The sequence below is a fragment of the Eumetopias jubatus genome, unplaced genomic scaffold (genome assembly GCF_037043125.1).
Source record: "Eumetopias jubatus isolate StellerSeaLion01/CBP00866 unplaced genomic scaffold, mEumJub1_p1.0 scaffold_3, whole genome shotgun sequence".
Classification (NCBI taxonomy): domain Eukaryota; kingdom Metazoa; phylum Chordata; class Mammalia; order Carnivora; family Otariidae; genus Eumetopias; species Eumetopias jubatus.
Window position 1 is genome coordinate 52,335,185 of NW_028274809.1, and position 16,433 is coordinate 52,351,617.

At 38.5% G+C, this 16,433-nt stretch overlaps 1 long non-coding RNA gene across 3 annotated transcripts in view; it reads right to left on the minus strand.

Annotated features, from left to right (window-relative positions):
- The window catches only part of LOC148164691 (uncharacterized), a 231,956-nt gene extending 226,977 nt beyond the window's left edge, over positions 1–4,979 (minus strand). For all 3 annotated transcript variants that reach the window (XR_015767859.1, XR_015767860.1, XR_015767861.1), the window contains exon 1: positions 4,881–4,979. This is a non-coding gene — a long non-coding RNA (uncharacterized LOC148164691). The remainder of the gene's footprint in view (positions 1–4,880) is intronic.
- Between the last annotated feature and the right edge of the window lie 11,454 nt (positions 4,980–16,433).

The following is a 16,433-nucleotide window of genomic DNA, read 5'->3' on the forward strand; positions in this document are numbered from 1 at the left end:
TTAGTCAATACATTTTCTACTACAAGTTTTCTCTATTATTTTCTCTACTAATAAGATTGAAGTACATTATTTAATTGTTTTAGGTTCCAAGATCTTAAAAAGGGTAAAGATGTTAGACTTTACAATTAAGCAAAACCCTAGGGTGCTGGAAGTTTCTCTCTATAGAAACATGTCTTGTCAAGAGTCATTGAGCTGATGTCTAATATCTATACTGACTTTTATCAGAATACAACTGGAATGACTGTCGCATGTTAATACTGAAAGTGAGCTTCTCAGCTAATCAACACGTGTAAACTTCCCCCATAATTCTAATAGCATGGGCTTTCAGCATGGCTTTCTTATTCAAGTCTAGCTCATGAATTTTGAAAAGGACACCACAAAGCCCCTCCAACTCTTTTTCCTCCCCCAACTTCCCCATAAAAACAGCTTTTCAGAGGAGTTAACTTAAAGCAACAGAAGGTGAAAGGTCAATCAGGAGACCACAGAAAGAGCAGTAGTCTTTATATACTGCTGATTTCCTCCGTTTCTTTAAAAAAAAAAGTGAATAGGGTATTTCCATTTTTTTATTTATTGACGTATTTCTTTTGAGCTTCGCCAGTTCAATCAAGAGACTCTGTCCTAAGTGACTATCAAAGCCCAGCATTTGCAGTCAAAGAAAACAATTACTAATATCTGAAATTTGTTATTGGTTGATGATTATTAAACATGTATGTTTGAAATTCAGAATTCTTACATGGTGTTAGTCTATCACCCCCTATGTCTCCTTTTCATATTATGTACTTTTTTTTTTTGAGAAAAGGAAAGAGTTGGGCTTTATAAATATGTTGATGAAAGAAATTACTCAAGAAAACCTACAACTCAGAAAAATATTCTTAGGAATTTTTTCCCAACTTCAGGATTTAAACATCTTTTTCTCCTCAGAAAAAATTTTGAACTAACTTAAAATGTCCAAAACGGCTTGTGGCATGTGCTGGCCCAGTTTCTTTTTGTACCAGGATAATTTTTGATGTCTTTCTCAAGTTTATACCATTGATGTTCATCTTTTAAGACAGTAATAAGCTAGAAACTCTGTAAAGATAGAAGTTGTAGCACACTTATGTTATAGCAAAACCATTTGTGTCTTCTCAAATCAGTCACTATGAAATGTTATCTTGCCTTCAGGAAGCCTAAGTTTAGAATTAGTATCCCTAAATTACTATATTTAAAGTCAAGACAAATGGGTGAATGAAAACTGCCATCCAGTGTCAGTGAAAACGGGACACAGTGCCATCCTTAGAGCTGGTAGAAAATACAATCAGACTAATGAATATAAAGCTCACATGTCTGAACCCCATGATAAAGGGAATATACTCTTAAATGAAAATGTTTTTTTTTTCTGGTCATTAATTGTACTGTTAATGATTTAAACCATATTTTGCTTCTGCTTTCTTGTATTTCTAAGACAGGGCTGCTTTATTTTCAAAATGTTTACCATTTCTACCTGATATTTTTTTCCCAAAATTTCTGAGAGCTCCACAGAGTTCTCTTTATGTATGCAAAGGTAGGGAAAGCACATTACCATTAATCAATGTTGCCATCCTCCCAGGTACCCTTCCCTGGCTCAGGAGCCTTATGGGCCCTAGTGAACATAAAAGGCCCAAGCACTCAGGAATCAATTTCATAGTGTTTCTTCAGAACCCCCGAAAGGTGGTAGGCAACAGCCACAAAGCATCAAGGACTCCTTGCATGAAAAACAAAAGTAAAGTACACAGTAGAAGGTATCTTTTTCAAGGAAGGCAAGATTTCAAGTGGTAGGCAAAGGCAAGACTTGAGTACACTTCTTGCAACCTCAACCAGAACATCAAAACTGACTCTCAAAGTTGAGTATCTAACAGGGGTGAATCAGCCACCAGGAGTCAGAGCCTGACACTAAGTCAAGGTAGGAGTGGGGTGGAGAAGGATATGACTGAAGCCGGTGTGAAGCTGGGTCCCACACTGGCGATCGTTTTATTTGCCTTTCAGCCAACTATCAGCCTTCTGGCTTCCTTTCTACATCCTGCTCAACAATCATCCTGCACACCCTTCCCTAGATAATCAACATTTACAGCCTGGCGACTGTATTTCTGTACCCATTCTCATGAAATCATAGATAGATGGAAGGTGTGATCACTGCTTGGGGTCATATTATATACACATTTCTATACCTGTATTTCTTCCTTAATACATTTTAGAAACCCCTCAATGATATAACTCTAATTCATTCTTCTCAGGAGTTGGATAATACTTCATGTTATTGATATGTCACAGTTCATCAGACCATTTTCTTACCAGTGGGCATATTCCTTTCATCTGTTCATTTGCTACTACAAAAAAAAAAAAAAAATTCATTCAGGCAACATGTCTTTATTACATGCCCTCTAGTACCTACTGAACTCTAGGAACAGCAGTGAACAAAGTCCCCGCCCTCACAGAACATCCATTCTAGAAGAAGGGACGGACAACGATTTATTATGTAACATAATGCGATACTTTTATAAAGCTAAGTAAGGAAAGAGAAGGTTAGAGGAAATTGTTACTTTAAACGCAGTGGTCAGGGAAAACCGCTCTGAGGAGATAACTGATCACAAACGTGAAAGGCTTGAGAGAGTAAACAACGAGGTGTGGTAAGACAATAGCGATCAAGTCGACGGAGCAGGACCAAGTGTCTGAAGGGAGGGCACGCGCAGAGTGACTGAGGACAATGGGCAACATCGTTGTGACTGATGCGCAATGAACACGAGGAGGATGGAGTCAGGCAAAGGCGTCAGCAAGATATCGTGCCCAGGGCCCAGACGCTGTAGGATGTGGTAGGCTGCAGTGGGCACTTTAGAAAATGCCACAATAAATGTCACAGATCTTGCTAGATTGGTTTCCAAACAGCTTGTCACAATTGACATTTCTACAAGCCATCTATGAGTATACGGTTCCCTGATATGAAGTGCACTTTTCTAACGTTTAATAATTTGATGTGTGTAAAGTGGTATCTTCTTGTTACTTTAATTTTCATTTCCCTGCCTATTAGGGAAGTTGAGCATTTGCTTATTTGTTTGATAAAAAGGTAAAGAGTAGTTACTATGTGACATGCACTGTTGTTAACACTTGATGTAAATTATCTCACTTAACAACCCAGTGTGGTAGAAACCATTAGCTGACAGATGAGGAAACTAAGGCAGATGGCAGTTTAGTAACTTGCCTGAGGTCACATAACTAGGTAGTAGAGGTTTAGGAATTTATTTATTTATTTATTTTACAATTTGTTTTTTGAAGATTTTATTTATTTGACAGAGAGAGAGACACAGCGAGAGAGGGAACACAAGCAGGGGGAGCGGGAGAGGGAGAAGCAGGCTTCCCGCTGAGCAGGGAGCCCGATGCGGGGCTCCATCCCAGGACCCTGGGATCATGACCCGAGCCGAAGGCAGACGTTAACGACTGAGCCACCCAGGCGCCCAGTTTAGGAATTTAAATGTAGGCAGTCTGGCTCTAGAGTCCACACAGCTGTTTGCCAGGCATTTGAGTTTGCTATCCTATAAAATTTGCGGATAACCTGAAAAGGTATTAGGAGAATAAAATATTTGTATAGAAAAGCTATACACATGCAGACTAGTCTCCTTAGCTTATATGTCTGTCAAACCCAAAGAGAGGTCTGGATATTAGATCCACCGGTGAGAAATAGGACAGTTCTGCTGTGAAAAACAGTATCATCTCAGGTTGAGGAAAAAAAAAAGTGAAATTCTGGTGTAATCTCAGGTCCACTGGCAGAGAGACGGCAGAGCCAGAACTGGAGACTTTAAATTGGCACAGATATAACACAAAGCTATTGGCCAGGAGAGGTTGCTAAGAGGCCCAACATGTATCAACACAAAATATAATTATCTAGGTTGGTAGGAAATTGTCTTTTGAATATGCCAAAATGCTGACTTTCAGCTATAATGATAATAAAATAGTTTAAAGGAATGAAAATGTGTAAAATGTATAAAAATCAACACTGAAAGGCCCTTGCTGTAATTTTCATTGTCCAATCTTTTCTCAGAACCTCTGGTTTTCTTTCTCAATTGATCTACCTTACATTCTATGAGGAAGGAAAGGGGAAATGTGGAAGCAGCCTGGACAAAGCCCAACAGCTCTGCAGCTCAATGAGAGGCAGGGTCTTGAAGAACATGAACAGCAAATACCTGTCAAGTCTATGTTCCTTTTTCTTGAAAAGGAAGGTTTAAGGATCCCTTAATAATCTAATTCTGATGATATAGAAAAAAGAAAACTATTTCAAACACTGATACCTATAGCATCTTTAGATGACTATAAAACCCCCATTTAAAATAGCCCTGCACTCTGTGTTCACCAAAAGGAGAGTAAGAAAAATCTTAGACATGGTACTGAATCCACCCCAAGTTTACAACTCCTGGTGGGGGAAGAAAAAGAGGATGCCTGCTGAGCAACCAATAAATCATCCATTGGTATTGAGGCCTGTATCTTTGTGGATCACTTTATAAGTTTAAATTTGCACTTTGGGCTTAAAGAGAGACTTTCAGAATGAAACAGAAAGAAGAAATAAAACTTCAGTTACATTTTCTAGTCATCATTTGACTTTTGAAATTCCAATCATCTTCCAACAAAAAATAAAGCATTTCCTCTTGTCTAGACAACATAACCTGCTTCCTTCTCAGACAGGGCACTTGGGACCCCAGGCTCTGTCTCATTTCACTCACACCATCTCTGATTCCCCAAAACCCAAGGCTCTACATCCCTTCCACACCCCAACTAGGGAACCCTGCAAAGAGGTACTTCTTATCATTCTTGCACCAAGGCTTTCACCAGACTGTTCTGAAAAGCATCTGTTCCTGTTTTGTTTTGTCTTAACTTACCTTGTGAAGTCTCATCCCTGTGGCATCTGACAGTGGCTTTGGGTGTAGGCTAACTCGAAAAGAGAAAGCAGTAAGTAGTGGTTAGGGAGGTGGCTTTCTGTGGAGCAGACAGCTTGAGCAATCTAACACAGGACGTGCTAAGTTCAGGTCAGCGACCAAATAGTAAAACTGAGAAGTCAACGGTAGTGTAACATCAGGCGGCTAAGTGTTTCCACTACATCCACACATGGCAGAGTGAAGCATTCTGACTGTGTAATTTTTACCACGGAGTTCTGCTTTTTAAAAAATATTTCTTCCAGCTTACAAAGACTTTTTGTGATAGACTGCATTTTTGAGAAAGGGAAGGCTTCTTCCTTCAAGATCTGTTATCCAGGAGCCACTCCATGCATCTCTTAGAATGCATTGCTATTGCATCTTTCTTCTCTTTCCTCCCAATACTTAGCACAATGTGTTCCTAGGAGTTGAAGGTGTATGCACGCTATGTCACTTCCTTGTTTGTTCATCCACTCATCCATTTATTCATTCATCTAATTTATTAGCTGTATATATATATATATATATATATATATATATATTAAGCTTCTCTTCCTCATGCCCCGAGGATATAATCACAAATAAGACACAGTCCCTGCCCTCGAGGTCATAAAACCTAGCTGGGGAAAGAAAACTGAGCAAGTAACTGTGAATAGCATGTGAGGGGATAATAAAAGTTTACATAGAATAGATTGGGCCCTGATGGGGAGATGGGCAATCTAACTGGGGGTGAAAGAATTGATCAAAGGAGATTTTTTTTAACTGCAAGAATATTGCATGGGCATTTTCCACGCAAGGAAATGCATTCCCCACTGGAAGCGCAGTGTATGCAAAGATCCAGAGGCACAACAGAGTACGGTGTGTTCCGAGAACTGCAGCCAGTTCTATATTGATGGAGTACAGAGGATCCTGACTAGGCATGAGACCGAGACATTAATGAGATGATTTTTAATGTCAGGAGGCATTTCTCTCACAAGAAAAATAAATGGCAAGTATATTCATGTAATACTTAAGAAATACTTTAAAGATTGATCACTTTAAAGAAATGTGTTAAAAAAAATATATCAAGGTACTTTCAATAATATAGCTTATGCCCAAGAGGGGGAAAAAAAGGATAGTAATAGATTTTCACAATGGTGAATGTTCTAAATGCTAACTCGTGAAATAGAAAGAGATTTTAAGATACTAATCCCTTTTGAAGAAACTATATCCACTTTATTTTCATTTAACATAATGACTTAGACCTAGTCTAAGACCTAGAAAATTACAGCAGGTTTAATAGTATCTGGCACATGGTAGATACTCGGTAAATAGATGTTAACGGAAGTACCGTATAAGGCTGCGTTTAGCAAATAAGAAATGCTTTGTGTACTGACCCTGGCTCTGCGGCGGTACCTGCTACTACTCCTTTGATAAGTAGTCTTTTTCCCTCGGGATCCCTAGAGTTGCATTCACTAGGTCTCTTTTTGGTCCCTGCTCCTAACTAAACATTTCCTCTGTCCCACACAGAGCTGGAGAGACTTGACAATGTTGTCTCTAGGTGTGTCTGGGAAGGTTTGAAAGATAATTAGTCCTCAAGCTTGAGGCCGTGGACACGCAAACCAAAGGAGCAAAGTTGCAGCTACCACCATCAATGGCAATTCAAACTGTGCAAATCTAAAAGGGAAGAGCAAGAGCTCTGGGAAGCAGATAAACCATTTCCTCTGTGCTCTGATCTCTACTGTTTGGGTACACGTGGGTGGTTAGGGGGCGGGGTGGCAAGGACCCTGAAGGAAGTGCAGGAGAGAAAAGAGAGTAGTTAATGAACAGGTGTACTTTCCAGAAGGCAGTCGGAGGTAGCGGTGCCAATTCTCAGGCCAGACCCAGATGCCATTTCAAACTACAGAAACGCCCCTCTAGACACTCCTGCCTCTCCTTGACTCACCACTTCTTAATGTGCTCCAATCAGTCCCCCTCCCTTCTGGTCCTCTTTAGAACCCCCTTTCCTTAGACTCCTTTCATCCCTTTGTTCAGCGACTACCCCACAACTCTTATTTCAACCAAATGGATTACTTAAAACAATGAGCTGGTTGGGATTTTGGAGTCCACCCAAAGCAAATCCCTCCCTTCATATTTGAAGAATGGAAAAGACATTTGAAGACAGGAAAAGTCTAGCTTCTCCTCAAAAACCATATTTCTGGCGTGTGGCAGAGACGAACCTCTGTCTCCTGACAACATCCCCCCACCTCCACCAATATTCAGGGTCATCCCACCATAAGAGGATATCACTGCTCCTACCAGCTTCTTAGTGGATGGTTACGGTTTTAACGTAGGTATCACACACTAAACCTGGACTCTGTCCTCTTAGTAACCCTTTCCAATAAATCATCCATTGGTATTGAGTCCTTTTTTGGCCCATGCTCTATGCTTCTGTTCCATTTTCATCCGCTCAAATACTTTACACACCAGCCTCAGTTGCCCTGCCCTATCATGGATCAATCTATCTCAATGCCACTACAGTGCTCCTTCCTTCTTCTGAACTCATGGCCCCTCTCATCTGAGATTTTGGAAGCATTTATTTACTTTCTTGATTAAGCTCTTGAATTGCTATTTGACTTACTTTTATCTTTTGTTCTTGCCTAGAAAATAATCTTTGGGGGGGAGGGGCAGAGGAAAGGAAGAGGGAGAAGGAGAATCCTAAGCAGGCTCCAGGCCCAGCAGGGAGCTGACCCTGAGATCATGACCTGAGCCAAAATCAGGAGGTGGACGCTTAACCAACTGAGCCTACCCAGACGCCCCTAGAAAATAATCATCTTGAAAGTAGAAACCACATTTTATTTATTTCTGTATTTACCCATCAGCTAAGATTATACTGTGCACAGGACAGAAACTTAAGAAATGTTTGCACAATGAGTAGACGCTACTAACAGAATGGATGCTTTAATGAAAGAAGGTTGCAATGAAAAATAAATATTTCTTAGCATGTTGGCTTCAAATATTCTGTAAATCTTGCTATATAGCTAGATTGGACCATACCAAGAAGAAAAATGGGGCCAGGCAAAGCTGTAAAAAGATTCTTTAGCCCTAACCCCTGTTTGTGAATTAAAGGAAGAGGGAGGAAAAAGAACTTCATTCAGTTTATTCAAATTAGAAGGATATGCCTAACTTGGTGATTTTGGAAGTCCTACCCAGCTCTTTTAAACTCTTAAGTACTACAATCTATGCCAATCGTTGGAATTTAGAATACTTATATTTACAGCATTCTTCAAAGTGTTTTCCCAGAATTACACAGCAAATCTTTTTTTTTTTTTTTTTTTTTTACAAAAAAAGGATTCATTTTAGGGACAGGGAGAGAGAGAGAGCTTGCATGCACTCAGGGTGGGAGGTGGGGGGTGGTATATGTAGCGGGGGGTGGGAGGGTGGACAGAGGGAGAGGGAGATAGAGTCCCAAGCAGATTCCTCGCTGAGCCCGGCCAGTGCTCAATCTCAAGACCCTGAGATCACAACCTGAGCCGAAACCAAGAGTTTGGGGCTTAACCGACTTTGCCACCCAGGCGCCCCCACCCCCACTCCCGTGCCCCACTGCAAATCTAAACAAATAACCTCATCCATCAGTCCTTTCCTTGATGAACCTCTGTCCTATTCCTGAGAAAATATGGGAGGATGTGATCTAAACTATGGGTTTGGGTTTGTTTGCTTGCTTTGTGTCAAGATTGTACGTTCCAGGAAACTACCTTGGAACTCAGAATATTTTTCCTCTCATTAACGATACATAGAAAGTAGAGCCTTAAATATTATAGGTAAAATAAAAAAATAGGTAAATTACAGGTAAAATAAATTTTACTATTTAGACTGAGGACAAAGCTACTACCATTTCAATTTTATGTATGGAAATTTGAATACCAAATTACATATAAACATTTGGAACAAAATCTGTTCATATATTAGGGAATGTTCGCAGCTACATTTTATCCAGTAAATTCAATGTTCTTGAAATTATTTTTCTAAATAGAATGTGATTGTACATTTGAGTGTATCTATAGTCTTTCCTTAATTGGTCCCATAAAGAAGGGACAGAGCTTAACATCTCATCTCTTTCCAATTTCTTTGCAAAATGTTTTTTGTTTCCTTAGGAAGAAATCAACTACCATATAGCACCTAATACATGCTACGTCTCTGGAAAAATTTCACGTCTATACATGAAAATTTTAAACCTTAAAGTATTCCTTTTTAGTTATTTATATTCATTTTGAATTGAAACAAAACTTGTTCACTTAGTTCAGTTTAAACTAAATTACCTCAATGGGAAACAAATAATATCATTAATAGTTTAATGTCTTGCCCTTACCTAGAATTGTACCTTATCTAAAAAAGGTGGCTGGTGTTATTTCCTACACACCTCTCTATATGAAAGTGCAACAACACAGGTTTTCTTTTAATTCAACAAACTATCAAGCATCAGTTACATGTAGGAACATATACCAATCTAATGTCAGAGGCCACTGAGTTTAAAATGGACTTTCTCTACTCTCAGGCAAGCTTCATCATTTGCTAGGGCATATCTGATATCTTTATCCACATTACTCAGATGGGGTATCAGCAAAAATTTGACTCAACTCTTTAGTGCATTACAGTAGCAGCGTGACATAGAAGAGTTCATTCAGTCTTTGGAGACAGATATGGATTTGAAATAAATAACTAACCTCTCTAAGCCACAATGTCTTCATCTGTAAAATTATGCCTACCTCTGGGATGTTCAGCCACCACAGAGTTAATACTGGTTAATAAATAACTGAAGCACTTTCCTATACTGGTAAATGGCTACTGCCCAAATCCCACCAATCCCCGTACCCGCCCCCCCATACCAGGATCCTGGGGACCTCCTCCAAATTCAGGAACCAAAGGGTCAAAACCTCACCCAGCAGAGAGGCTTCTGGGATTCTACTCCAGGACTGCTATTCTGGTTGGTCGGTGCCCTTGCTTTACTGGTTGTTACACATAAAATAATAAACATAAAATACCTCACACCATTATTCTTAGGATTTAGTGGGATTAGCAGTGCTTACCATTTAGCAGGGATTTGTGTTCTATGTCGTAAACTGTTCTATCCAAACTCAACCTCACAGTGCTCAATGTGTCTGCTGTGGCTTATCAAGAAAATCTCTCACTTCGTAAGATCACAGCTTTTCCCCCCAAATTATTTCTTCCTTTCTTTGATTGCTGGCAATTCTGACTCACGCATCTTTAGTATGCATGTATTTAGTAATCTTAATGTGGGAGAAATAAAAGATTTCTAAACCACATCAAAATGGGCTAGTAGATGGACTTGGACTTTCAAGATGACTCTTCTTGACCTTCATAACAATTAAATTAGTAAAAGTCTGTACATTGTTTCTAGTTTGTATGGTTTGATATTATATAATCATGTACGCACAAAATTAAGGAAAAAAATAAGGTTTGTAATTTGGTTTAACTCTGAAGCAGGAATCTAAATAATTTTAATTTCCTTGTTTCAGGCAAAGAAATGTTCAGGCCTCAGCAGAAATCATAAAATATATTCCTTTGACCCAACTTGACAGCTAAAGAAAATGGCTATTTCAGAAAAACCAACACGTAAGAACTATATAAATCTTTGACTTTGAAATGACCAGGTGTAAAAAAAAAAAAAAAAAAAGAAAAGAAAAAGTAAACAGATGCATTGCCAAGATGTTTTTTTCTTTCCCTGGTTTGCTGCTCATCCCTTTAGCAAGGAATGGTAATGTGACTGTACATCCCCCACGTATTCCTCTTCAAAACTGACCTGTGTGCACTGGGTTAGAAGCATTTCTGCTCCTCTCTATTGCTGTTAGCCTGTTAGGGCATAATTAGCACAGAATACTAGGTAGAGCAAAGAGCAGGTAGCTTGCCAATCGGATTTACTATTGAAACAGTGGGTGTTGCCACTTCTAGCCATTTGTGACAGTACTGTTAGGAATTAAATCATGGCATTAGCCGAGTGCTATTTGGCTGTGGAAACCTAGTAGGTCATCAGTTTATGCCCCCACCCTCCAGACAAGTGGCAGGTGGAGCACCACTGGCCCCTGCTAATGCCATGAGCTGGAGGCTCTGGCCCGTAGATGAGACTTTACAGGGTTTTGTTTTTTTTTAATTCATCAGGCCATATGCTGCCAGGCTCTCATGCAAATAGACCAAATTACAAATAATAAAAAAGAACCAACTGTTTTAGTGGTTGGCTGTTTTCTGTCACTATTGCCTTCGATGTGAGAGGCCAGTTAATGAAAGAGGAGTCTTGGACTCCCAGTGACATCAACCTAAAGGGATGGATACTTTGAAATCCAAGCTTCATTCAAACCATGTTAAACCTCTGCCCTAGGGTAACTCAGTGCCAGTGTCTACTTGGCTGAAAAGCAGGGGAGCCTGGCCTTCCAGCTGTCCTAGTGATTGGGCAGGCCTCTCCAATGCTCCCTGCAGCTGAGACCCATTGTCCACTCATGTGAGACGAGAGAAAAGGTTAAGTTTCATTTAGGTTGGGTTAAGTCGGGGCTCATGAGTTTATCAGATTCAGACACACTTAGAATAAGCAGCTTTTGAAATAAAAAAGATTAGTCGATGCAATTTTCTGTTTTAAAATTACAGAAAATTAGCATTTATAAAAGCTGGTTGGAAATCCCTAAATTTTTAGTATCAAAGACTGCAAGAAAATCTCTCCAAGCAGATTTAAACTCTTCCCCTGAAATACTTGCATTTAAAATTAAAATGTGGCTAAACTTTTGTATAATTTCTCCTATTTCTATATTCATAATTATTACCAAGTTTCCAGTCTGTACAAATGGAGGATTTCACACCCTTGATAGCATTCACACATTTATTTCCCATTTTAAGGCAGTAAACTCCCAACCAAAAAATGAAGTAGACTGACTCTGAATTCACATCTATATATGTATATTTAAAATGATTCCATTTTAGAAATGTTATGCTAACGTTCATTTGCACCTCTACCGGGTCACTTTGAAGCCATAATTTGCACCTTTTTAAAGACAATTCAGAACCAGTTGTACTTAATTAATATGCAATGTGTTGCCATTCAAGAATTGTCAAAATGCAAGTACCATGGAAATACTTATACATGCATGTGTGATACTGGCTGAAGTTTGTGATGAGAGTCTCTTGTTCAACTCTTGCTACACAGCAAGGATATACTGCCGAGTGCGTTTGCCCACAGTGGCTGAGGCACCACAAACTTCTTGCAGGCAAGAAAATGCAAATTATTTTCCTTCCTTTTTCCCCCCGACCATGCCACCAAAACCCGTGCTTCTTAGCATGTCACTGGGTTTGTTCTTCCCTCCTGGCTAATTTGTAATCTCAAGTGTGCTTATGAAACCCGCATGGGCTTAGCTCTACTGCTGGGAAAGGTTCCCAGATCTACTGAGGGGGCAAATCATAATCAAAGGCTGCAAAGATTTGTCTCCAACAAATTGTCATAAATATACTTTATCAAAACCTGACAGCTTTTCCTTGAGGAAAATATGTTAGTTCATAGATTAAATGAACATTGTGAGAAAAACTATTTCATATTGTATATAAACAACAAGGACAATGAAAGATAATGCTCCCTTTAACTGTTCAAAAGAGAGTCATTATAGAGCCCTATAACAGGGAGTAACAGACTCTACTCTCACTGATATTCAAAATCCTGTATTCCAACAAAATTGACATTTTTTTTTTTCTAATTTGCAGGGATTCACTGCACTGGGAGGCAAGGTTCACAATGTAATGTCTCCCAAAAAAGGATCTACCTTTGCCACAAATTTAAAGCTGAGAAAACAGTACCCGGACTGACTTCAACTTGAACGTATGTTGAAGCAAGGAGTAATTCAGCCAGTTCATGAAGGATAAACAAGATTTTCCAAGGTTTTCATATTATGGGAAGTTACATGAGTGAAGTATGGAAGAACAGGTGATGTTCTAATAGCTTGGTAGGAAATTACAAGATGTACTACTTTCCACGATGAATTCTAAAATTTACAATTCACATTTCATGGTGATAAAAATTCTTCTCTCACATGAAAATGCATGCCCCCAATAGGCAAATTTATTTACATGATGTAAAAATGTACCTAGACATTACTATGTACTCAGGTATGACAGCTAATCATAAATTTTAGGAACAAAATAGCTAATTAAATTTAGTTGCTAAAAAAAACAAGCACATAAACTTACTGATGAAAATCCCACTTTTGATTAGCTAAAGTGATAAGGCCATAAATAAATAAAATGCAGATGGTTCATATAGATATATATATATATTCATATATGAATATATATGAAGCAAAACATTCAATCATATCCTCTAGTGATTATTTTACATAAATGGTAGTTTCAACCACATCTTTATCCCACTGAACTCCAAGTGAAGTTGTTTTAAAGAGTAAAGAGGCTATACCCTGGGGACAGAGCTGAATTCATGTACTCATTCATTCATTCAACAAATATTTATTGGACTCCCCATGTGCCAGGCACTCAGTTTTCCTAAGCACTGGGCATCGATATGTGATCAAGAGAGTCTCCAGCCTCATGGAGAGGCAAATCCTAAACAGGAAAATAAACAAGATAATCAGAAGCTGTGGTAAAAGCTATAAAGAAAATGAATAAGTTATATAATCTAGAATAACTGACTGAAAAGAACCATTTCAGAGAGCTGAAGATGATTCTTTCCCTGATGTGAACAGTGTAATATCATTTATTTATGACATTCTCAGAGACACACAAAATCACAAAGCCAAATCCTTTCAGAGCTAAAAAGGGCCTTAGAGATCATTCAATGTTACTCCCTCATTGTATCCAACAAAACCAAAGTTAAGGCGTGTTAACTGACTTTCTCAATGTCCCATGACTTTAGCTGAACAATTAGCTTTCACTGTTAAAGAGTAAAGGGAAAATAATTGACTAATTATTCCATGTTGGTGAGACATACATCTAGGTGGCATAACTAAATCTGGTTATCAATCTAGTTATGAGAAGAAACTATATACATAATGATCTTTATCTAATTAGAATGTTTCATAATTCTTATATGGCATGTGGACCTGAATATTTGACATCAAGTTTCCACATTAACCCTTCATAATGTTTTTTTCCTTCATGAATGATCTAAGAAGACTCTATTTCTTGAATACAAGATACATGATAGTTGCATAGAAGACATTAGCAACAAATACTCTCCTAAACTTTGTAAGAAAGATCAACATAATATTAAAATCTATAGGGCTAGATCAGATCTTAAAGTCTATTTAATAAATAATCATCATCATCATCTCGATCTTTATGTATTTTCACTAGAACACCTATCCCCTCACAAACAAGTATTACAAAGCCATTGGGTACTTAACATGGTGGCAAGATCCAGGGCAGAGAAAAGAGACATGTTCTTTATCCTTCAGCAGTTCATAGTGTAAATGTACACACACATACATACACACACACACACACCAAAATGGATCAGCTTGCTTGAAGAATGAAAGAAGCAATGGCCCTCAGCAGCCAGATCTTTCTTTATAGCATCTCACCCACAAACATTTCCCTCTTAAAAAGTTCCATTAGTAAACTCTCAGACATGAAGGTATTAATAGTTCCCAGTGTTAGAGCGCTACCTGGCTAGCTTGTCTCCCAGGTTTCTGAGAGCCATATTAAAGAATACACCAAAGAAGTGCACATGAGGAACTGTAACAGACTAATCTGCTTCTACCATTAACCTAAATGCCGTATATTTAAACTATAATGGACGAACAGAGGCAGCCTGAGCTCAAGAAGTGCCCCAGGCATCAGAATGGTTTCATTAACTAGGAAATTTGTCCCACCAGGCTAAAGAAATCCACTATAGAAAGATTGATTATTCTGTCATCTTGTGGCCAATATCGCTATTATGTGAGTCCAGCTCAGTACAACATCCCTAACTGCAGATGAGCTAGCCATTGGGATTGCACTTGCTTGTGCAGAGGCTTGCATGTAAAGCTCTAAAATGGCCCATTACATCAGGTGGTTCGGAGGCATTTCACAATCCTGACTTCCAGAACAAGCATAGATAATTAATAAGGCTGACAGAGCCCATTATTTTTACACTCAAGTGCATCACATTAAATTAACAGACAGAGGCCACATGATGTGTGACATTTTTTCCACTGATAATCATTTACGTGGTGCCACTTTTGCTACCACATTTTTCTCTTTCACTGGCTGAACTCCAATAGCCAGTCACGACGCAGCCGTTCTATCAGCGCCCAGTTTTTTGTTCTGTTGTGTTTTGATTTTCCTTAACTGGGAAAGCTATTTTGAGTCATTCTCACTGGTGGGACTTTTGACACGGTGGGAAAGAAGTTTGACACCAAATATTAGCATAAAGAAAGACAAAATACAGAGCTGACGCGATCTCAGCCAAAGGATGTCCCATGTAGATAGGAAAAAAATATGGCCACGGAGTGTCTGTTAGCAAAAAATGGACTCTACCTTCATATTTTCAGAAATGGCATTTGTTGATTTTAACAAATTACCTCATAAAATGCAGTGATTCTTTGAGGAATTAAAAAAATATTCTTACTTGCTCTGTACTTTCCAATTACATGATGTGTTGTAAATTCTCATTCTCATACATAAAAAAAAAACTAACTTAGAACTCCTAATATCAGTAATAAGAGAGAGTTCACTTGTGTATTTAGTGTGGTTTTCATTATAGAAATAATAATTGAGGAATGCTTGCTAAAATTAAGTAATTCATAGGCATTAAATCTGACTTTGAAGAACAATGAAACCTATTTGGGACAAATGCACTGAAAGATGTATATTCAACTGTTTGCTGCCATCACAGTCTCTTTGGAAGGGATTGTGAGGCCAATGCTGCTACCATTTGGAACTAAGCAAGAATTTTCAATACATAAGTATAAAATTGTTCTTTGTAGTTACAGGGTCCTTTTTCCTTCCCTTCTCTCCTTTCTTCCATTCACCCCTCCTTCCCTCTTTCTTTTGACCTAAGACAGTTTGCTAGAAATTGGCCACCTGACTAATTTATCATATATGGCTCCTGATGATCTTCCTAAGTAAAATATCAAATCTACCTTAAATATTGAAGAATAGCCACCAGCAAAATATTCACCCACCCACATAGCTCATATTTGTAGTGCAACATGATTTCTTATGGAACTCAAAATTATGACACATCTTATTGACCTTTAAACACTATCCATTTACTAATGCTCAACATAGCTACTAATTCCTTTGACAAGGGGACATTTCTGTGGCTATGTAGAGAGTGCTCATCCCAAAACAGAGTCTATCTAAGTTACAATAAAATAATTCCACTTTGGAGATACTACTCCAAATTATTAGATCCATGAATCTTTCAATTTGCTACAAAAATGTCACCTATGGACCTTACCTCCAGCTAGAAAACTCTTCTTCCCAACCCCTACATAGCCACATTTACTTCTCCAGCTTCCTATATTTATGGCTAAAAATTAAAATCCTCGATTTATCAAGTTGTTTTGAGAT